This window comes from Phyllobates terribilis, unplaced genomic scaffold (assembly GCF_046119375.1).
Source record: "Phyllobates terribilis strain yellow unplaced genomic scaffold, ASM4611937v1 Scaffold_2__4_contigs__length_985480577, whole genome shotgun sequence".
In the NCBI taxonomy this organism is placed as follows: Eukaryota; Metazoa; Chordata; class Amphibia; order Anura; family Dendrobatidae; genus Phyllobates; species Phyllobates terribilis.
Genome location: NW_027362762.1, coordinates 475,363,535 through 475,388,604, shown reverse-complemented (window position 1 = coordinate 475,388,604; position 25,070 = coordinate 475,363,535). Strand labels below are relative to the sequence as shown.

General features: G+C 41.5%; 1 protein-coding gene across 3 annotated transcripts in view; it reads left to right on the top strand.

Moving 5' to 3' along the window:
• LUZP1 (leucine zipper protein 1) overlaps positions 1-25,070 on the top strand; it is a 95,712-nt gene that overhangs the window by 16,665 nt on the left and 53,977 nt on the right. Inside the window, exon 1 of one of the 3 annotated variants that reach the window (XM_073665757.1) lies at positions 7,774-7,796. The exons of the other annotated variants lie outside the window; for them this stretch is intronic. The gene's annotated coding sequence lies outside the window, so the exon portion shown is untranslated. Of the gene's footprint in view, positions 1-7,773; positions 7,797-25,070 lie in introns of those variants that run through there. 3 annotated transcript variants of the gene reach the window in all.

The window sequence follows — 25,070 nt, the reverse complement described above, 5'->3', positions numbered from 1 at the left end:
TTGGACTGGCAAAATACTTAATATCAGGTCGTCGTTTTCCTATATAAGACAGTTAAGGCAGAATTTTAGATCAATATTGGGCAAGGGTCACATCGTTGGCCATAAATATTAGAAAAAATAGTGCAGCTCCGCTTATATGACTGGTTCCATCTGGGGGTCTATCAGACCCCATTATAGTTGGAGTATGTTTGTCAACTTTCAGTCACTTTAGTTTCAGTACCTGTGATGGAACTGTGAATGCAGATATTAATATAAAATTAAGTGGCTGTGTAACTAGAATTTCTAATGTACATACGTTTCTGTAATTGGCACAAAGCTGAAGCGACCGGCTCCTATTCGTTGCAGGTGCTTGTTTTTGTAATGAGTTGGCAATTTTTTATTTTTTTTTTTACTCTTTTATAGCACCATTAATTCCACAGCGCTTTACAGACCTCAGCATCGCTGTCCCCATAGGGAATCTAGATTGTGAGCCCCAATCAGTATGTCTTTGGAGTGTGGGAGGAAACTGGAGAACCTGGGGAAAGCCCACACAAACACTGAAAGAACATACAAACTTCTTGCAGATGTTGTCCTTGGTGGGATTTGAATCCAGGATCCCAGAGCTGCAAGGCTACAGTTATACCCACTGAGCCACCGTGCTGCCCAAATTAGGCCAAATGTCTCATTCTAACAGGGTTTAGAGCCTCCATCCGCCGTTCTGTCACTTAAGACAGCAAAATTTTGATAATCATGGTATGTAAAATAATTTGGCCTGCTTACATTAAATCATTAGTCTATGGCCAGCTGTAGTTTCTATGTGAGTTGAAAATGTCTTTTGCCATTTTCTATCCGTATGGTATGCTCATAATGGTCCTATGGCACAGCGTCACATCCTTGTGAAATGCAGACAGTCTTATTTTATTCCTGTTGGTATTTATGACCCTGTAAATATCACACAGGCTGAAGTGCACCTAAGTCAATAATTCATCTGCCTGACCTCTGAATCTTGTGACTACACTGTGGAGTCTACCTCCTGCGTTGTTAAGAGTGAGTGTGTGCGACAACGTCATTTTGTAACTATATATTGTAAAAGTCCAATTTATTTGTCAGGAGCATTCTTTTAAAAACTAAACCATATAAATATATATTATATATAATTATTGCTGCCAATCCTATCCACCGATCAGCCTTAACATTAGAACCAATGACTGGTAAGTGATTATTTCAGGACAAAAGGTGGGATGTTTTTGCCAGAAAATTGAGTCTGTTCTTGAAGTTGATGTGTTGGATGTAAAAAAAAAAAAAAAAAAAAAAAAAAAAAAAAAAAATAGGCAAGAGCAAGTATCTGAGCAACTTCAGGGGCTAAATTGTGATGGCTGTCCAATTCCCGCCCTCCCCCAACACCCACCCTTCGCCACAGCTCCATTTCCTCAGATTGTCTGCTGTGTACACACACTGGTCTATCATAGGCTGACCTGGAAGTTTGTGCATTTCTGTGTTGCCAAGGGCAGGATGATTATCTCTGGTAGTTTACTAATCTGTACTTTATAAATAGTTGATTATTTGGTAATTCCTGCACATAAGCGGAGGAGAATGAGCCTTAGTAAGTAGGTGCCTGAATGGTCACTTTATAAGGAATTTCCATTTTCACAGTTCAGAAGCACACAGAAATGATTGAAATTAACAAAATTGGCCTTACATGCTGACTGTGCTTCCGGTACCAGCTTATCCTCAAGAGAAATTGACATGTTGTAGATATGAAAAACACACCGCAGGTGAGTTTACGCAGCGTTAAAAAGAAGCACAGTGGACATGAGATTTCTATAAATCCCATCCACTGTGCTAGAACTGTAAGACGCTGCGTTTTTGATGCAGCGTCAAAATGAATCAAAAACTCATCGTGGGCACGTAGCCACAGCCGATTCCTGACTAGTCTATCAATCCTCAGCAATATTCCCCACCTAGTGACACCCTTATATACCTGCATGACGTATCTTCTGCACTGCTGTGCCAAAAAAAGTCAGCATTATTATATGGCCGTCTCTGTAGCGACTCAAACTATGTAATTGCCTTAGTATTTATGCCACTCACTGTAATTGAAAAAACAAAACACATGAAATAGGCTTTAATTCAAACATGTCACAAATGCAACATTGAATCAGAGGTACAAAAGCTAGAATTACGGTTTTTCGCCTTTCCCCAAAAAATAGAACAGAAGGAGATTTAAAAAGTCATGTGTATCCATTGCATACAATGTTTTAATTACTTATTACATGTTATGTACCTAAAATTTAGACCTATGAAAACTACAACATTTACAACTTTGCCAACAGAAATATTAAAAAATAACACTAAACAATTTCTTCCAGAATATGGCAACCAAATCTTAAATAAAACTATAAACATTTGGCATTGCCTTAAAAGGGTACTCTGAGGAGACAAAAGATTTTTGTACTGTCCCTGCCCTCATACACTATAAAGATGAAATGCCCAGTGCACTTTAATTATTTATTCAACACTTGTAATTCTGTGTGACAGGAGCTGCTCCTCACTGCTCACCGCTCCCATCTGGGACATTATGGTACACAGCAGTGTGCTCCTCCCTCACCCCCCTGTGAGTAACAGCCAGTCTTAGAAGAGGGGGCATGGCCACGCCCCCTGTTCTTTACATAGAAACTGGTATTATCAGGATACTCACTGATAACAGCATAGAGCAACACACTGCTGTAATGTCCCAGGCGGAGGTTTGAGCAGTGTAGTGAGAAGCAGCTCCTGTCTCACCAGCCCCCTGATAATGGCTTCCTGTCTGAGGTTAGGGTGTGTGGGCTGCCCCGCCCCCCCCTCCCATCTTCTAGTAGCAGCCAGCCCCCTGTTAATATATCCTTCACTGCAGGGCTACTAGCAGGGAGCAGGTCATGCCCCCTCTCCTCGGACTGCAGACATGGAGACAATATCGGGGCTGGTGTAACAGGAGCTGCTTTATCCTATCACCCATGACAGCACCTACAACAAGAGAGGGGATCCACCCTTCCAGGACAGGAAACCTACAGAATAAAAGGGCGGCGCGCCTCCACCACCTCAGTTGGTTTCCTGTCCTTGTTAATATGGCGGCAGAAGCCCTACTTTCTGTGCTAATCCGGGGGAATCCATGGCAGAACAATAAGAAAGCGGATGTCCCCATCAAGCATTATGTAAGGTTGCGATTCAGTCTTCACCTTGCACCTTCTATAGACACTATAGGCTTGTTCTGGGATCTTCTGCTGTCCTTTCCTTTAGGAAAACTGTTCTACAGGCTGTGGTCCCACCCTAACTTTAGAATTTTTTCTCTGTAAATCTCTCGTTGTAGGTGCTGTCATAGGTGATAGGATAACACTAAATTACTTACCGGTAATGTGTTTTTCCTGAACCCATGACAGCACCCTTATATTCCCTCCCATCACTGGTAGAAGTTGATCACTTCTTTTCCTTCATGGTGTTTGATTCACGTGGTGTGTAGAAGCAAAAATCATGGGATATATAACTATTAAGTAGTGTCCTCTCATGCTCTGTAAACAACTGAGGTAGTGGAGAGGCGCCGCACTTTTATTCTGTAGGTTTCCTGTCCTGGAAGGGCGGATCCCCTCTCTCGTTGTAGGTGCTGTCATGGGTTCAGGAAAAACACTTTACCAGTAAGTAATTTAGTGTTTCACTGCACTGCACACACCTCCATCTGGGACATTACAGCAGTGTGCAGCTCCATGCTGTTATCAGCTAGTCTCCTGATAATAGCTGTATCTCTGCAGAAAACAGGGGTGTGGCCAAGCCCCCTTTTCTTGGCTGGCTGTTACTCACAGGGGGGAGTTGCACACTGATGTGTGACGTAATGTCCCTCGCGGAGGGGGGAGCAGTGAGGAGTAGCTCCTGTCATACGTAATTACAAGGTTTATAAAAATAATTAAAGTGCACTGGTTATCTCATCTTTATAGTGTATGAGGGCAGGGACAATACACTTTTTTTTTTTTTTTTAATCTCCCCGGAAGTACCTGTTTAAATCATACCAACCTGCGGAATAAAGTTTAAGGTATTACTTATACAGCATGTCTGCAAAAATATTAACGTTAATACACTTTTGGGTTTTAAAATGCTTTGTATACGCCTACATGACTTCTTGGAGGGAGGGGTAGTTTCCACTATTGGATCACTTCTGAGGGGCTTTGCAAATATGGGACCAAGAGACTATTCCACCAAATTAGCACACCAGAAGCCAAATGGTGAGCCTTCTTTTCTGAAGTGATAAAGTATGACCGCGTATTGGATGCACTCTTAAGAAATTCTGTACCAAAATATTTATTTATTTTTTTCTCTAGTCACCTAGCAGTCATCAAAGCAAAAGGTGGCTACTTTGAAGAACCTAGAATATAAGACATATTTTCAGTTGTTTCACACTTTTTTGTTAAGTATATAATTCCACATTTGTTAATTCATAGTTTTGATGCCTTCAGTGTGAATGTACAATTTTCATAGACATGAAAATAGAGAAATTTCTTTAAATGAGAAGGTGTGTCCAAACTTTTGGTCTGTACTGTATATACGTCTATCACAGTCCTGCTCATCGTTATTGGCACCTATGAAGTTTAAGTACATACTGTGGAATATCTCCTAAAAAATGAATCAAGTGAAACCGTTTTTTGTATAGAGCACTTGTGTTAAATACAAAAGAGCAAATGATAAACAATAATGTAAAACAAAAAACAATGGGAGTGACAAATAGAAAAACCTAAAGCTTGCTGTGTCACTGGTATTGGCACCCTTTACATTAATTTAGTATGGAAACACATTTTGACTCGCCTGTGGTAAATCCCAAAAGAGATTCACCTGTGATTACTTGTCGGTGACCATGTGACATGACTTAGCCAATGAATGATGACTTCAGTGTTTTAAAAAGCCACATGGTAGGCACTGTTCCTTTGTCACAATGGTGAAGACAAAGGAGCTGGCTGAGGACATCAGAACTGCTATTATTAGCAAACACAAGACTTCCAAAGGGTATAAGGCCATCTCCAAAGAACTTGGTATCCCAGTTTTAACGTTGTGCAATGTTATTAAGAAGTTTGTCAAGAACCTCCATGGACGTGAGGGAAAGGGGGAACATTGACAAGAGATGTCTTTGAAGGTTGGTGCAAATGGTGTAAGACAAAAAACAAAACAAACACCACGTCAAACATCCAAAGACCTGAAAGCCAACCTGGAACAGTCTGATGTCATGGTTTCAACAAGTACCATATGCCGCACACTAAACCAAGCAGAGCTTTGTGGGCGAAGGCCAAGGAAGAAACCATTGCTGAAGAAAAGACATAAAAAGGAACGACTGATCTTTGCCAAAGAGTACCTTGGCCAACCACAAGCCTTCTCGGAAAATGTTCTGTGGACAGATGAAACAAAAATAGAGGTTTTTGGCAAATTTTAAACAGTTTGTTTATAGACAGCGCAATGAAGCTTCTAAGGAAAAGAACACCTTACCAACAGTTAGGCATAGTGAAGAATCCAAAATGCGATGGGGTTGCTTTGCTGCGTCTGGTACTGACAGTATCACAGGAATCATGAAATTAGAGAATTATCAAAAGATTTTAGAGCAAAATGTCCCACCCAGTGTAAGAAAACTTGGTTTAAGTCGAAAATCATCGGTCCACCAGCAAGACTATGATCCAAAGCACACATCCAAAAGTACACAGGAATGGTTGAAAAAGGAAAAAATGGACTGTTTTAAAATGGCCAGCAATGAGTCCTGTCCTCAGTCCAAATGAAAATCTTTGAGGTGAGCTGAAATCTGCCATTTGGAAAAAAAAAACCCTGTAAACAATCAAGAGCTTCAACAAACTGCAATGGAAGAGTGGGAGAAAATTACAGCTGAGAAGTGCAAGAAGCTTATAGATGGCTACAAGAAACGTTTGGAGGCTGTCATCAATGCCAAAGGGTGTGCAACCAAGTATTAATTAGGATTGTGTTTATTGTTGCTCATGCTGTTTATACTGTTTCTTCTTGGTTTCTCAACTTCCATGTTGCAATTTCAATGTTTTATTGTATTTTGGACCACCAATTAAAAATTTCTGAGGATATAACTTTTGTACATTTCCATTTATTTCTGAAGATATTGTACAGTCATATAAAGTGCTGCTCACCATTATAAAATATATATATATTTTACACAAACTTATTTATATTTTAAACATATCACCATGAAAAATCAGATGACTCTGCTTGCATCACAATATAGAGCAGGGGAGCTGGGTAAATTGGTATATAGGTTTGTGGGAAAATATCCAGTGTTTTAGTTGGTTGTTTGGTTTTTTTTTCATCAAATCCTCTGCTCTTTCTGGGCTTTTAGGGCCGGTCACTGGACTGATCGCTGACTGACCGCTTTCTTTGTAAGTGTGCATACAGAGATACCTGTCAGTCACTGTTAGGACCGCCCACTGGACCAGAAAAGCCCAAAAAGAGCAGAGATTTAAAGTATACCTGACAGCTGACACAAGTTGTCCGACCCATGGGCGCATGTATCAGGCACTGGCTATACGATCTCAGCCAGTTATGTTTTTCTCTGAAATGTCGCAGCGTTTCAGAGTCAAGCATATTTTTAATAGCTGCCGGGACTGAGCAACCATGATGGAGATTAGTCAGGCAGGTGGATCCCCAGTGACTTCTCTCCGCTCACTATTCTGAATTGACAGGTCTCTGCCTATTTGGAAGTGTTAAATCGCCCTATACCGCCACCACAAGAGAAGATATAAGGAAGGGGTGTGGAAGATGGGGTGTGTGTTTGTTTTTTTGTTATAATTTTTATATTCCTTGGGCTTGCAGGCATAAACATAAACTTTTCTATACTCGCCCAACGTAGGACGTGCACTGCCTCTCTGCTGCTACTGCCCTTGCATAGGCTACAGAGCAGATGTTTTGACTGTAGCACAAGTAATTCTTGCACAATAGCTGAGCATCACCGCTGAGCCCAGTGGTTGTGTACAAAAGACATGTCCGCTATAGTCATGACATTGCTGCTCCGGTTGAAAGATGGTGCTAGAATTGTAGTGGGTGAGCATATCTGAGTTTTATTATCACTAGATTCATGCTACCTAAACCACAGGCAGCATTAGTTTGAGCTAGGTCACGCAAGTACAGCAAGGTATGTTTTCTGTGACATGCGAGGGCTACAGAGATTGACTTGACTAGTTCCGTGCGTCTTCCTGTCCTGCTTCTCTCTGCTCCACCCCAGGGAATTTACAGGTTTCTCTCTATGTACACACAGTAGAGACCTGTCAATCAACTGCAGCAGTACAGGTAGAAGCCGGACGGGGGAAGTAAGGAACTATTTAGGCTTCTCCCTCTACTCCTTGGGTGGCTTTTTAAACTATGCTTTCTCTGGGTGCAGTTGTCCTACCAGGATCGATCTGATTCGTGCTACCTGTGGTTCGGGCATCAAGAATCTAGTGACCGGTTCCCTTAAGTCTGCAGTCCACGGAATCTAATTAATCATCTTCCTATTGTAATCAAAGTAGAACCAACCAGGCTGAAATATTTCTTTTTTTTTTTTGTCTTATGGTTGTCGGGTATGGTTAGAACATGTGTATAATTATTAATATTCTCTTCTGCATTCTTGGGTGCATTACACAATCCGGTTTCCAGTTTTTAATGAGTTAAGTTCGAAACCATCAGAGAATGTCTTGTTTTGACATGTTTTGTTGAAGTATTTCTACTGTCGACCTGTGCACAAGTAATTATTCAGAATATTTAAAGGAGTGTTGCATGTTCCAACACAGATTGCTCTGCTAACTGAAAGTAATCTGGTAAGTTTCAGTACATATTTGTTCTAAGTAATGGGTTTCTTTTAAAAAATAAGTTCTGTAGAGAGATTGATAGATAGAATCTTATTAACCAATTTTATGTTTGAATGCACACTTCTTAAGGATAGTCCATCAATATTAGGACAATGAGAGTCTGGCTCTAAACATGCTTGCCAATCAGAAAAGTGAAAACAAAAAAATGTGCTTTCATAGCATTTTTATTTTATCTACTATGGCATATGCATTGGTGTTAGCTGATCATGGTCACGAGATATGGAAGAGCAGTACTGAAAATGATAAGTTGGTATATACTATAAGTTTATTGGGCCATGGATAATGGGTATTACTACTATTCTTTAGCACACCTTGCTCCTCTTAAGGCCCCGTCACACTAAGCGACGCTACAGCGATCCCGACAGCGATACGACCTGTCAGAGATCGTTGCTGCATCGCTATGTGGTCGCTGGTGAGATGTCAAACAGTCAGATCTTCTCAACGACGCAGCAACGATGCGGCGACCCGTAACGATCTGTATAACGATGCACGCCTATGTGTTTCTGTGTCTGAGTCGTCAACAAGGTTGTTGGTAAGGTGTCAAACACACCGATGCATGCTACCCAGCGGGGCCGCAACGATCAAAGAAATGTCCAGACCATTCCGACACGACCAGCGATCTCAGCAGGGGCCTGGTCGCTGCTAAGTGTCAAAAGTAGCGAGGTCGCTGTTGCGTCACAAAACTTGTGACTCAGCAGCGATCTCGCTAGCAATCTCGCTTAGTGTGACTTGCTCACTGGATAGATTACTAATGTGTCCACCTTGGACTTCTGTGTACACCACATGTTGGTCATTACAACAGAAATACTTTATCACAGAGGCCATCATTTTAGGAGTAGTGATTCCCAACAAAAGGTGTGAGATTTTTCTATAAAACAATAGAAAAAAAATTAGGGTTTTATATAGGATAATGAGGCAGTGTTTTATGACCGCTGTACATCTGTCTAGGATTGAAAGCATGGACTTTTGATCGTTAGGGGTATTTTATTATGCTTTAATAAGGAATTGTACTGTGTGTTTCCATTGACTAAAATGACAAATATGTTTGCAGTGGTTAGAAATCTGGATGAACGTTTAAAGAACTGATGGCTTTAGATTTGTTAAATTAAACTCCTGAAGCCATGCAAGTATTGTAACAATAATTTTTGTGTTTAGGTGACATACAACTTTTTAGTAGTAGGATCATATGTTAAAATTCATCATGGTCAATTATTTTTTTTAAAAGGTACCCTTCCAGAATTGGGGCCACTTCTTGAGACCTTTTGTCTTTTGAGACATTCATTTTATTTCATGTATTTTATGCGGATGCACTGCTTTTTTTTGTGGGGGGAGGGGGGTGTATTTATTTTTTTTATTTGTGTTTTTTTTTTTGTTTTTAAGGAGTTTTTTATTTTCCTGGAGAGATCTTGAAAGGTTTTTCTTTTTCCTTCCTCTTCAGTCCTATGATTTGACAGTGTCTAAATAGGAGCAGATTTAATCAGAATCCCCTTCAAAGAAGTGACATGTCCTTCTTTTTTTTTTTTTTTTTTTAGTTCAGGGAAGTAAATTCTTAAACTCATATGAACATCAGTATGTTTTCTATACGAATGAGTAGTGATCCATTCCAAGAAAGTCCTATATTTCCCTGTGAATATAGGCTTATACACATTAGATGGGTACGAAAATCTCTGCAGGACTGACCAATCTGCTCACAGTATTGTAGGCCTCACACATGCAGTTCAATTATATAAAAATCTTACAAGACCCAAATAGCACAAAACTTTGTCCTAGAAATATCTGTGACACTTTTTATTATTGGTAATAATTTTAATAACCAGACTTAATTAATCATTTCACTGATTCCATTAATTAATGACAAAATATGTGTAACAAATCAACTCGGTAATCTTGCTCTAGCACGTAATTAAAACAAAATGTCCACACTTGCGGCACTAAGCGAACGCTGATCAGCTATTTGTCTGCTGATCGGCGGTCGTTTTATAGAAGGTTTACACCGGTAGACTGCACTTATAGGGGTTGTCCACTACTATTTAAAATATGCCAAAGCATTTTTATGATGAAAAGCAGCTTCTTTTATAATTACCTCCCTCTGCCTTTTCTGCCTGTGAGCGGCGCTATCACTGGCCGCTCACAGGCAGCACGTGACCTCTCCCCGCTGACGTCCCATCTATTGAGTCGTGACTAGGGTCCCCGCGTTGGCTGCTGGGTTGTGGGCGAGGTTACCCCACCGCGTCACACCCAGCATCCACCACGCGCTTTCCCAATGAATGGAGAGAGGGAGAGCGCGCGGTGGATGCTGGATATGACATGCGGGGATAACCCCACACACAACCCAGCAGCCACCGTGGAACGCGGAGGAGGAGACCCCTGGCTGCAGCCTGGACTTGTCGTGACGTCAGCGGATGTCAGAGCCGGCTGTAGCTGGGGGTCACGTGATGCCTGTGAGAGGCCAGTGATAGCGCCACTCACAGGCAGAAAAGGCAGAGGGAGGTAATTATAAAGAAGCTGCTTTTTATCATAAAAACGCTTTGGCATATTTTAAATAGTAGTGGACAACCCCTTTTAATACTCTCAGGGTATGTGCCCACAATACAGATTTTAAGCAGAAATGTCATGAGCATTTTTTTCCTCTCACTGGTAGAAAAAAAATAAACTCACGCGGATTTTACATGCTTTTAGGCATGCTTTTTTTTCAAGCGCTTTTCCAAGCGATTTTGAGTATCACTTGGAAAAGGGCTTGACAAGTTGGTCACACAATATAAATCCATGCCAGTTGCATGGATTTATATTGTGTGACCGAGATTTCTGCTTAAAATACTGCACCTATGCTAAAAAAAAATATTCATACGGACCTCTCCGACGGCTCCCGACGGCGTCCTCTCTCCTTGGCGGCCTGTGGTGTTCTGCCAGGACCTGCGGTGACATTTAGTCAGCTGATGCTCACGCGACCATCACCTGACCGCTGACGTCAGCGGTCGCGTGACCATCAGCTGACTAAATGACGTCACCGCAGGTCCTGGCAAAACACCACAGGCCGCCAAGGATAGAGGACGCGCGCTGGGAGCAGACCAGGGGCCATCTGAGAGGTACATATGAATATTTATTTTTTACTTTAATTTTACTTTTAATTTTTTTTTTAACTTGCAGGTACCATGGTATCCGGGTTGGAGGAGAGTATACATGTGGGTATTATTCGGTTCAATGCAATGCAGCGATTTAGCCGCGAAATCGCACAATAAAGGGTCGTGTTGCGGATTTTTCCGCAGCATGTGCACAGCACATTCGGATTATCGTTGGGAAACATGGCAGACATCTTAACAAGCAATTTTGCGTTTCCGCTGCAGTATAAACGCATTAAATCGGCATCGTGGGCACACAGCCTCGCTGCGATCAGTAATTATTGTGTGCGCATAGGCTGTCATTGTGTAAACTGGACGTGCTGCCGAGAGTGAGGATCTTATAAGCAAACCAGAAGATCATTTCACCTAACGAATGAGTATTGTGCTTGTATGTTGGGTGATCGGCAGCCTGTTTACATTGCACAATTATCTGGTGATGAGCGTATATTGGAAGTCTCCTTCCCAATAGGTAATGTAAATGCAGCTTAATTGTACACAACTTAAAAGAAGGAGAGGTGGCTGGAAGGATGCACTGGAGGTAACTTAAATGCTGCCAGTTCACCTGGAGCAAAAATAGAAGTCTGACAAAAGGTCATGAATTGAACTTTTCAATAAAAAAAAATTTGTTTGCTGCATGAAAAGTCCGGTGGTCTATGTAACTTTAGTGACTGTGTTTCTTGCCTTTTGCAGACTGATGTACCTCTTTTGTTCTGCTATGGAACTGAAATAATTTTTTTTTTTTATAACTGATAAGATGCAGGCAACAACTTGCCACTAATCCTAAAAAATCACTTTCACCTTATCTAGTATAACAACATATCATTTCTGTAGCACAAAGAAATTTGCCTCCTTAATCTTACCTTTTTATTGTGTGGGTTTTTTTTTTTTTTTTTAAAGTTTTGTCCATTGTAAATACCTGTGTACCGTTCCCCCTACTGACAGCCTCTTCATAGTGAACTGCCTTCCAACTCTGCCTTTGGATTGCTTCCTGCCATACTCCTTGTCACACCAAACACCCCCCTCCCCAATACACAATAGATAGTTTGGCTGACAGCAATCGTTCAGCTGATGGCTTTCTCGCCCAATATCCCCATATACAGGAACCCTTGGCTGAGAGCTCCTGTGTTCTGAAACAGCAATAGGGCTAAGAACTAACATTCAGGTAGTTGCTAACGATCTGCCTGTTCTGCCCAGTGCTGATCTCTGCCGGCTCAGAGCAGTCACTGACCATTCCTGGCGGTGATTCTGCAGCCTCCACTGACGTCACGTTGACAGAGCCACATCTTTTTTTTGGCTCTGCTGTGTTGACAGGGAATTTCTGCCAATGTCATGCTGCAGTGCTGGGCCAGCTGTCATACTACAGTGAGCCAGCTGTCAATCATCAAGACTTTTGCTGTGTTGCCCCGTTGTCTGAGCAGACCAGAAAAGATTAGGTGATGTGAAGCAGGGGAACCACCAGCTAAGCCAGGAGGGATTGTCCCTGTTCAGAACAGGCAGGTAGTTAGCAACTACCTGCCTGTTAGTTCTTAGCCCTTTACACAAAAATAGTAAGTCCTGGCTAACCCCTTTTTAAGTTAACTCTATGGAGTTTTAACTTAATATTGGAATAAATTGGATGATTTTATCCAAGTTCTGGAGCATTTTTCACTTTCTATCTAGATCTACTGTCTCACTGACAGATCTGAACATGACCTTTCACATACCTGGTATAAATGAAACGAGCTTGACTTTTATATTCAGCAAAACACATTTGGTATTGTTTTGGGCACTTTCTGCAGACCCAGCAGGAGACCCTTTTTTATTTCTTTTAAACTGCACAATACAACAATTAAAGGGCATATGTCGGGATCATATGGGCATGTAGGTCATAAGAAGTTGAGTAAAATGATATCTGCAATCCGATTTCTAATTCCAGTTTTCTTAATATGTAAAGTAGCTGTTAAGAACTATGGGCTGGAAATAGATCTCCCGAGAATCTGCCTCCAGAACTTATTTTCAATGAAAGAGGGTGGTACATGCGTGAGACATGTAATGACTGACTTTGGGCTCTCCTGATCTATATGTATCACACTTTAAAAGCTATGTGCCCACGATCAGGCTATAGCAGCGTTTTGGAAGCGGCGTATTTTCTCTGCTTCGAAAATGCTGCATTCTAATCATGCAGGTAAACCTGCATGTTTTCATTGAACAATTAGAATTTACCGCATCTAATACATTAGATTGGGGACATTTCTGTTGTGGGGGGGGGGGGTTACTCAGTAGATTCCTGTCACTGTGAAAATGCCCTCTTTCGCTTGCTCAGAGCAGAAGTGACATGTCGGCAACAGAGCGCACTGTCATTGCACAGTGCAAGTAAAGAGCAAGCGAGCAGAAACCTTCATCGCCACCGCAAGTGATGTCATATTTGCCTGTGGTAGCGACAGGAACATCTGTCATGTGAGCCAAGTATGTGATCTGCATATTCTCGGTCACAGTCCAACTTGCATTGAGACAAGCCCATCTAGTCTTATTGTAGCCAGGAGTATGCATGTCGCATACTTTGTCACGTGACCGCCATTCCCATTACTGACACTGGAGAATCCTCACAGCACGCAGCGCGCACGGTGTGAGGGTTCACAAGTCTGCGGTCACATGAGTGACTGTAGACTTGTAGTTTTCGACTGGACAACTCCTTTAGGCTATGTGCCCACGAAGCAGAAAAATTCTGCAGCGTTTCTGCATGTTCTTTGCAGTAAAAAACGCTTGCGGATTTTACACACGTTTTGGCAGCGTTTTTACATGCGGATTTGACTTGCGTTTTTCAAATGCATTGTGACCTCAAATCAGCATGCAGAAACGCACAAATAATGGACATGCTGCGGATCTTTCCGCAAGGAAAATCCGCTGCGGAAAATTCCGCAGCATGGGCACAGAACATGCAGATTTTCATTGGGGTTCATGGGGCACAGATTACCAAGCATTTACGCTGCAGAAATTCCGCATCAAAAACGCATAGTGGGCACACAGCCAACTCTAATTGTATAAGCCCACTCGCCATCATCACAGGCACCCAAGTTCTAATGTATCATGTGATGTAATATGAAGTGAGCGGTGATTAATAAACGAGGAGAATATGTAATACTTGTATATTAATAAGTGGCACAAAATCATGTCCACAACATTTAATATAATAAAGTGGCCAACCCCTTCAAGCTTCTTACACACTTGTGATACACATTGACACAATATAGTTTTACTTTAGTCATCATCAAATTTTTTTATATTTAAAAATATATATATATCTATATATTTGAGCCCGCTGAAATCCTGAATCTTCACATGTAAAGGGTGTATTAATATTTAGTTAATTCAGTTAAAGTGCCACGAACTGCCACCACCGAACTGTGTCTGTCATAGGTATTGAGGGTATCGTGGATTTTTTTCAGAAATATTTATTTTCCAGCTGACCAATAGTTGTTCACCTGCGAAGATGGCGCTTTATTACGACCTCCATGTAGTGCAAAGGAATACATAACAAATGTTGGCAATGGTCTATCTGAATAACTAAAATATTTGAGACCTACTTGGGACACTATAGTTTCCAATGATGGATGGCAAAAAGATTCCTTCTGGCGGTAAGGTGTAGAGTTGACACCTGATGCTATGAAATGTGGAGTCTGCATATGCACATGGGCTTTCCTCTGTTTGCTTTTCTCAGTTCTGCTAGCGTCTGTTTGCTGTTACCGTCTCGTTGTGCTGCCACATCACTCTTCATGGTATTGGAGCCCTGTTTACTAAACCGTCTCGCTGGATGTGTTGGGTCGGTGCTACCTGCTCACCTCCGCCGGGGACTCTTCTTACACTCCTCTAAAAATAGGTGACTTGACTGATTCATTATTGATGAAAGAAGCTGAATTTGGAAAGTTGAGAACTTTCTTTACCTTTTTAATAGTATGCTCCTACAGTGTTTGCTATGTATACTTTATACTCTCTCAGATATGGATTGATCTTCTGTAATTTTTTTTAATATTCAACAGAGTAAAATACAATAGTTTTAAGCATTTAATAACTGCCAATCTAAAAAAATCATTCAATGATGCCTTTTTATATTGCCTTTTCCGATCATATTGTCAGTTATATCGGTTAGCATTGATTTTATTCTAGTAAAACTTCCCTAACAATGAACTCTAACCTTTGGCAATATCCCCCCTGCCTCTCCGGAAACCTATAAATAAAAGGTTAATGTAATGTTTAGTATTTATCAGATCAAGAGTAGAATGAAGAACCTGCTTACATTACACATAATTTGGGAGTACGTCTACACCGATGTGCACGTGAGCTGCAATTCATAATTTGTGGGGGGGTTTGTCATTTTTTTGTTTTTCTGTATGTTTGCAATGGTGTATTACATTGATTGCACAACATTTGATGAATTGCCACAAATTCAAAGATGGTTATTATTTTTGGCTCTTGCTTTTTTTTTTGTGCGTCTTTTTTGGAGTAAAATGTCACACAACCCTTCCAATGAGCATTAAAGTCTTAGGTTAGTCTTCATATAAAAAGAATTTATTTTTTACGCCACTAGGGTACTGCAGTACAATTCAGCCAAAATGTTGCTACATTTTGAAAATCTTCAAGTAATAAATTGGGCCCTGTCAAAGGGTGGATCCCCCCAAAAAAAACGTCCCCAAGGGGCTGCTTGTCCCTAAGTGGACAAACTATTACCTACCTTATCATTGAGGTTGGCGCCTCTGCCCCTCAACTACTGTCCCTGGGCAGCCCTAAGTCACTCTAATAGATGTAATAAAACAGTCAAGGATGGATAATGGTAGGCATAAATGATAAGGCAAATGGAAAGGTACTTTTCTCTATGATGTAATTTCTATTGCCTATAGACCGCCTCAGTGGGGGTGCCAACCTCCGTGGCAAGGTAGACAATAGTTTAGGTCTACCTAGGGATAAACAGTCCTTGGGGACTTTTTTTGGGGGGGATCCACCCTTCGACAGAGGGCACGTCCATATCTGCACAGAGCCACTTTATCTTATGTAGGGGGGTTAACCCCAGTTTCGTTTTTATTTTTGGTTTAAGGGATTATTTTTTATGTTAAGCATGTGATGGTTCCTTGAGCTATAAGCAATTCTTGTTATACGAAGTGATAAATTGGGCCAAAACATCTCCATGACCAAAATAATGTCCATAATTTGAAAATCACATATTTGAATAAGGCACAAATAAAAGTCATTATTAGGCTGGGTTCACCACCAATATACAGGCCGCAATGCATGCTCTGACTGCAGGCCTCCCGACCAAAACTTATAGCCTCGTGTGCTGAGCTTGTACGTTCGGGGTTGCTGTACGTGTATGGACTGTGAAATACACCCATGTGAACCTGGCCTTTCACGCATTCTTACTTGAGGGTGGGAAAAAGGCACAAAAGCAATACTGAATCTGCTCAGTAGACTTCAAAATCAAACCTGTGCTCGTAGGTGTAACAATTGGTAGGCTGGTGTAGTCAGCTATCCCTTTTTTTTTTTTTTTTTTAAATGGCTCACAATGCTTTTTCAATACTAGTAATCCTGCAAAAAAAATAAAAAATAAATGAGTGTTTCCCGTGAAGGTAGTGTGAGCGAAGCCAAAGAAAGATGGGTTTGCTCTCATGCAGTATAGCTACATAACGAACTCCTAGTTCCAATATGTCTACCCTTATTTTTCTATGCTCACTATAATGGATGGACTGTACTGGTTCACACATTGATCCATATAATGGTTTAACATTTTTGCAAATCCGAAAAATGACAGTCACTTGCAGGGCAGTGGAGTCTGTAAGCCAAATGTCCAACTCCTCAATTTCCCTGTCTCCAACTCCACGACTCCGACTCCATAGTCCTGCCTCACTACTGAGCGTGTACATAAAGTGTAGCACAGATTCATCTCAACTAAAAGCCGAGATCCTCAGATCAGGAATAGGACAGACATTTATAGCACATTTCATAACATTCCCAAATTCTTCTGAAAATAATTACAGCGCATACTGTATTCTAATCCTGTACTCAATTTAATATATAGGACCTCCGAGTCCGTCCATTTTATACCGACTTCACCAAAATGGACATCAACTCCACAGTCCTGGTCACTTGGGTGGTATTAAATCCAAATTTTGAGCAAACTGTTAGTTGAACATCCAAATGTTTTGAGAACAATTAATGTAATGTTGCTGCCCGGACATAAAACACTTACCTTGGCTCATCTGGCTCCACCTTATATGATGAATGGGTCAGCTGTTTGCTGCATGGCCTTTCCTCTCTGTAATTTGCTAGTAAAGCATAAGCGCTGATATTCTTTACACCTTCATCAGGTGTTAACAGCAATTAAACCACTAATTATGTAAGTCCGCTCCCTGTAGTCCCAGATGCCCATAGTGCTACGGTAACTCTTACTCTTTACAAGCATTGATTATTATCCAGATGGGCACCAAACCATATTAAGCTCTAATTTGCTGTCTTACCGAAATTGTATAATAGAAAGAAAAGAACCAGGTTTGTTTTTTTTTTTGTTTGTTTTTTTTCTTCTCCTTGTAGAAATATATGAAATGAAGATCCTAAACCAAACCTTCAAAACACAGAGGTCTGGACTTTGTCTGGCTCCGTCTGAATATTCACTTTGTTTTCATTTAGATAAACTGTTCTATTTTGGTCTGAGAAAAAGGAAATGTCTTGATTTGGTTGCAGACTTTGAGCGCAGAATTAAGTTTGTAGCCCTCCTTCGCCAGGGCAGTAAATTTCAATCATTTTGCGTGTCGGTCTAAAAGCGAGGAAATGGACCTCTAACTTTAGGAGAATACACTTCTTGGCGTTGCTGCATTGTTGATTATGTGGCCACAGATATGTCACTGAAAGGTTTGCACACTTTACAGCACATCCTATTGTCTGCTGAGTCACTGCCTCCATGTCCTTCCCCTCCCCCTCCGGCCTTCTGTCCGTTAAAGATTAGCTGTTAACACTGTCATATATGAAGATGTTTTTCTGGGTCCAAGTACACCTCTTGATAATGTGTCTGAATATGGCCATACCATAAACCTAAAGGATTGTGCAGATAATGATAGAATGATGGAACGATGTTCACCACCTGGTCCTACTTCCTGGTGCCAGACAGATCAGATACTCTCACTGTTATGTCCCCATAAATGGTGTCTTATGCACTACATTGGCCTCCATGGTGGTCTTCTGTTAATGGTATGCACTGAACAGCTGCGCCTGTGCCCCACAATTAAACCAGCTATTTTGGGGCTGGCGCAATGACTTCTACTTACAGGTGACACTTTCCTTCAGAGTCCATCTTCATTGTGCGGTGCCCAGTGGTCCTGCCGGCTACAAGTTTTGTGCCTTCTAAGGCATAATGCACACAAGCATATTATGGCTCCGTGCAGTTTTTGTGCTCTAAAAAAGAGATCTGTTATCTCTAGTTGTCAAAGGGGCCATACTGTACCTTTTTGTGTCTAAAACTCATGGGTTTTTTTTGTTCTCAATTCTACGGGGTTTCTGTGCCCTTGTACAGCATCTGGTTGCACCTTATCAAGCCTGAGACCCCCTTTTGAACAACCTTTATTTGGGATGATATAATGTTAGTTCTGGCGATAGACCGGGAATCTGCCCCTCCATGGTACAACTATGCACATTGAGGCCTTATTCAGACGTCTGTGATTTTTCTCATGCTTTACAAAAAGAAGCGTTGTTGATCACATTTTCACCACTGTCTGGTCAGTGTTTTAGTTTTTACCATCAATGATTTATATTAATAAAATATATATATATATTTATTTATTTATTTTCACGTTTGAAAAAACCGCAAACAAAACTGCAAAGCTTCTCCTGTCCATTAAATATTAATCTCAGACGGTATATGGATGCCATCCATGTGCTTTCCGTTTTAACTGACCCTTAGAATTACATGGGTAATTTTTATCCCTGACTTAGTTCAAAAACTGACATGTTGTCGTGACTCTTATTTTGCAGAGACACGGTCTGCTAAAACACACGGAGACATGAACAGCACTATTGACTATAATTAGCAAGCCTACTCTCCGGGAAAAACGCACTTACAATACGTAGGTGAAAAATGGATGACTGAGGCCTAACAGACTTGTTTTCCATGGATGGAGGTGTTGCATGGGAATGTGGTGTTTTAAGGGAACCTTCCAAGTTTTGCAGAAAGTTATGTTTAAAGGGCTGTGCTCATCTTTTCTTAAAGAGATCACTGTTCGTTGCCCCCTGGCTTCCTGCTTTGTGCTCCTGAAGATTGTCAATTATTTACCTTTCGAGGGAGACATGCAGGGGAACTGATGCTGGTTGGATTCAGCAAACTGGCTACCTTCAGAGTGAGCACAAGCCTGCAAGTGTTGTGCGATCCTTCACTCGATAACTGACTACTCTGAGTCTGCAAGATAGTCTGTAGCCTAAGTGACAAACTTAAGATTGCAATCCCTTTAATGTCAGTTCATTTTGTTTAATTGTATTCAGTCAAGAGGTGAATCTGGACAGCAGATGCATGAGAAAAATGTATGTGTGAATAAACTCTAAAGTCAATGCCTTATCACTGTCCATGCCCTATCACTGCCCTATATGACTTGAATGAAGTCCCTGAGGACAAGGCTTGTGGTGACCTTTATTTTAGTGTAAGGCCAAAAACTGATGCCTCAATTTGCTGTTTGCACAGAAAACACTGTTAACCCACAAAATCCAGTTGTTGTTTTTTTTTGCTTTTTTTTTTTTTTATATAAATGAGCACTTTGAAAATGCAGCCGCTGCTGCCCACCCTTCCCATTGCCTTCACCCTCAAAGCCATAGCAGACAAAGGAACCAACCAGCAAATCTAGGAGCCAGACTGATCACCAGGAATTAATTTGAAAAGTAGTGTAAACCAGGGGTCGACAAAGTTGTTCAGACTCTAGGCGCCAGCCAACATTTTCTAGGCGCCACTGGCGACTAGGCGCCTGGGTTTGTCGAGCCCTGGTGTAAACCATAGATATCTAATTACAGATTTAGATGATCTTGCTGGAATTGCAATATTTGGTTGCCAGCTCTATCTATAAGGGTAGGTGCACACAACAGTGTTCTCTCCATCCAAGAGAAACAGTCCAATTATTCTGATCAGAGTTTGATCAGAGTGACATCAGTTTTTCTGAGTTGGAGGAAAAAATTCTCCATTCTGTGAGTTTGTGAAAATCTGACTGCACGCGAATGTCATCCTAGAGCGGTCCAATATTTTTCACAGAATTATGAACTTGCAATGGCACTTTTGATCTGGCACTCAGATAAAAATCGGACATGTCTCTGATTTAATTTTATTTTTTTTTCTTCCCTAAAAGAAAAAAAATCGGACATGGGCGCAGCCCCATAGAATATCCTGGGTACGAGTGCTATCCATGAAAGCCAAATTATGGCACTCGTCCGACATAAGCCCTAAGATATCCTGAACAGCCAATTGATTGATTTGCGTTCTTTGTTAGAAAATCTGACTGGTGGGGAAGCTCACACACTTACTATGTGCTACGCTAACTATTACTACATACCATTTTGTGGACCATGTGGTAACAGAGTGGGCTAATATAAAATTAGTGAAGGGATACGAAGGACAGAGTGAGGGAACAATCCTCCATTCAATGCCAAAAAGTCAGGTGAGTTGTCAGACTTTGTTTTGAGAAGAGCAGATGGTATGCAGGTTGGGAGTCCTCAGAGCAGATCCGAGAGTGCTGCTGAAATGAAGGTGTGAAGGAATGACTGCACTCCTCATTATCCTGTGACACACTGTTTTCTAATGAAACTGTTACATTACAGCCCTACACAGTTACTTGTTTTTCACTTCAGGTCTGTGCAAACAATGAGCCTTGGGAGTGGCCAGACTTCCTCTGACCCCGCTGCCCCCACAGCTGATGTCTACACACTGCTTTCAAATGTAACTCTTCTACTTTGGGAGTCTTCACCAGACTAGGTCAACTGGCCTGTGCCTTGTCGTCTTGGGGTGCTTTCACATTGCGTTTTGGCACCCATTCAGTGGCCCAGTCGGTGCTTACATCCGAATCCCCCCCCCCCCCCCCCCTGCTCCCTCCGCAAAACTGGATTCGGATGTATGGTCCGAGGGGACTATAGGTTATAATTGTGCCATGCATCATTTTTGGGGCGTGTACGCCTACCGGAGGTGGACACTCAGATGTAGTAGATGTCCGCCTCCAGTAGGTGTACGCACCCGAAAATGATGCATATCAGAGCGCATGTTCACTCTGTCGGCACCGTTATAGTCTGCAGCCCCATCGGAGCATACGTCCGAATCCTGTTTTGTGGGGGGTTCAGACATAAGTCCTGACAGGGCCACTGAACGGGTGCAAAAACACCATGTGAAAGTACCCTTACCCAACAGATTTGGGTTGTGATATATAATTTTTTTTTTTTTTTTTTGAGGGCCAACCTCCTAAAGAGAATGTCTGTCTTTGATTCATCATCTCACATGATGTCCAGGTGCTAAATCTAGATGATGTGCCGAAGGCTGATGTGTATGCAGGGGCGTACATAAAAATCATGGGGCCCCATAGCATATGTTCTAATTACCCACCCAAAAAAATAAAAAATGTTGTGTTATTTGGTAGGGTAACAGGAGAACATATCTCACATATTTGCATCCCCTCTCCCCAGCCAACCAGCCTCACAACTTTCCAGCCCACCAGTGGCCTTTAATGACCACCGATCTACATGTTTGGCCGTTGTAGTAGCCTGCTTAGACAGACTTGGCTTCAGATACACACAGAACAGTCGATAATAGATTGTTCAGTGCACTTAGTCTGCCATTGTTTTTGGCAGCAGAGGTCCTGTTTACTCATTCATGTTATGAATGAATGAGCATTTTGCTCATTTGTTGGATGATCAGCAGCCTGTGTACACTGCACAATTATTGGGAATGAGCCTTCCTACTTACAGTATGCTCTTTTTCTACTGGTTGACAATCTGCAATGCTTTCAGTTGACATACTGAGGGTCGAGGCTTAGAGGGGTTGTCAAGATATTGATGACCTATACATAGGATAGGGCATCATTATCTGACTGGGGGGATCCAACACCTGACTCTCCCACGATCAGCTTTTATAAGCTTTGACTTCAGCTACCATTGTAGCGGCCACTGCTGGATACTACATGACAGCTCATATTAAAGGGAATCTTAGCTGATGTGCAGTACTCAACAGCGGCTACAACACATTTAATGGAGATTTGCAGTATTTAACAGTATTTTTTTATTGTACTGCAGACAGGGCAGAGGGGAGACTCCTGCTCTTGGAGATTGTCTTACATCTTCTCACAAATAGTTTATTTTATTTCAGAATTTTAATTGTGATGAGATAAAATAGGATCAAAATAATGCAGGGCATTAAAGGGGTCACTCTGTGACTGCAGACTTGTGAATCCTCACATTGCACAACCTACATACTGTGAGGATTCTCCGGCATCGGGAATGACTGTCATGTGACCGCAAGCATGTGATTTGCACACTCCCGGCTTCATTCCGACTAGACTGTTTCTAGCCTCACTCAATACACTTCTGCGGCGCCATCTTTGAGCGCAGCTTCTGACTGGCCGGATCTTGTTTGGTGCTCCTTTTTAAGTGAGATTTATTTTATATTATATTACAAACCTTAATTAAAGGGTTTCGCTGGTAATAACTTATTCTGATCCCCCACCACGTGACATCAGGAAAGACAACATGCTCATTCAGGGAGTAACCTAAGCAGGCACAGATCTTGTGTCATTGAACGACACGTCATCTGAGGCAGAAACACAAGCGAGCTGATTGGGTATCGTGACGGGAATCAGAATCTCCACGATGGAAAGTAATTTTGATGGAATGTAAATTACAAGGTTACTCAGGGTGTGTGGAGACGCATTAAGTGTTTTTCTGTAGAACCCCTCTTAAAACTATTTGTGCTGTACATTGGTATAGCCAAAAGCATTGCACCCTATTAATTTGTAAATAGGTGGTGTGGTGTGTGTGTGTGTATAATAGGAGAATGGAAGTATTATAGTCCTATGGTATCGTAGGCAGAACAAGCATCCCATTTATTCTCATAGGTGACAATGCACTTTCATTGTTTTGTGAATGCTACCTTTTGTGACCTGACCCACAAAACCTAGGGTATCCCTCCTAAGGGAACATCGTCCGGACTAAATAATGTGTTTTATGCTTGGATTCTCAGTCTTGACCCATTTTATTTTATTTGCATGTCTAGTCTTGCAAGTGTTAATAAAATGCATGCAGTTCTTTAAAAGGAAATTAATCACTTCTAGAACAAAGCTTAGTAGCTGGAAAACTATGCAGACAAATCGTTCTGAGCAGACCTCGAAACTTCCTGCACTGCCAAGTCTCCTTAGATATTGAAATGGCTTGTTAACAAATGGACAAAAAAGGAATTGGGAGGTATGTGAATCATGAATGTAAAATTGTATGTCGCAAGATATAGTGGGACGTGTAGGATATTTCTGCTACATACAAAGTCCGCTATAAGGGCAGGTTCATCCGAGCATCTAAAAAATATTTCAGAGCTTCATCCAGAAAAGCGGGATCATTTTTCTCACTTGTCAACTGTGTGCAATCAAGTTTTTTTTTTTTTTTTGTGGATCTATAATATTTTTTTTTTCCCCGCTGATTTGGTAACTAAAAAAAAAAAATATTTTTTTCACAGACACGACTTGGACCAAAAATGCGATAGTGCTAAGGAGCCCTAACTGCGATTGTTTCATGTGATATTACAAATTAGTTCAAAGGGGTTATAAATGGTTAGAAAAGCGTGGTTGCTTTCATCCAAGCACCAGTACCTACCTGTCCACCGGTTGTACATGGTATTGTGGCTGGTTACTTCAGAGGAACTGAGCTGCATTTACAGGCGTGGTGCGGTTTCTGAAAGATCTGTTTTTCTAATCTTGGATCTTTTAAGGACAAGCAAAGTTAGAAATTTTGGTGGAGCCTAGTGAACGCACTATAGATTCCATAATTTCCTTATGGAGAAATGACATTGTTGAGGAAGAAACCTGTGCCTCTCCCAGTTGAACTAATATTTAACAAAACTCATTATTTAATGGTTAAAGGCCCCACACACATTAGATTAATGTCGGCTGATATTGACGTGTATGGGAGTGTCGGCTGCCTGGTCTGAAGAGGTGTACATCAGGCATGTCCGATTTTGGCCAATTGCACTCTTCTCCTTTTAGATGGGGAACAAGGAGGCGCGCGGCCAAACGAGTGCTCCTGTGAGTGCTAGTCTACTAAGATAGCTGTCGGCCATAACATTGTTCGGTCGACCACCATCTAATGTGTATGGCCAGCCTTACATGCATAACATTTTTTCTTCAGCATCCAATAGCTATTCGTGTGATCTGCTGAATCATTGTAACAATGCCAACCATTGTGCACATACTTGGTCTTCAACTAAAATCCTTTAGATAATTTGGTGTAATGTCACAGTAAGGCTGGTTTCACACATCCATGTGTAACTATCCGAGTACATACCAGCCATGGACCTCCTGCCATGAACTCTGCAGCCTCACACTCTATATGAGCCACAATTCACATTTTGTCTATTTGCCTGGTACATGTATGATTCCAAAAAGGATTTTTAACTCTGCAATGACTAGTGACCACCGCATGGTTTGTGATTGCGTGTATGGAGTTTCCAACAGCAGCTATAAAGTTATTGAAAAGTGTGGTAAAGATTGTTCTGTGCACAAGGAAATGTTGTCGGTCTGTCTGAACAGTCCAATAATTGCATGCCGATCGGTTTAATGGCTACAATTGGGCAGTGTAAATGGGGCCCTCACTTTGCCAAATGCAGTTCACATCTGTAAGATGCCCTTCCCAACTGTAGACCATTTCCTTCTGGCGTGCCGTGACTAGAAGTGGGGATGTGATATCTTGTTGTGACTCACACTTTACATATGAACGGCTTTCACAGCTCCACCCGCATATACAATGGAATGACTGGTTGTGTCACAGTGTTATGAAATCTGGGAGGTAAAAGGATGATGTAGAGGTGCTACTTGCCTAATATGAGGTAATACAGTTCAAATGGGGGCAAACGTACTTTAACAGC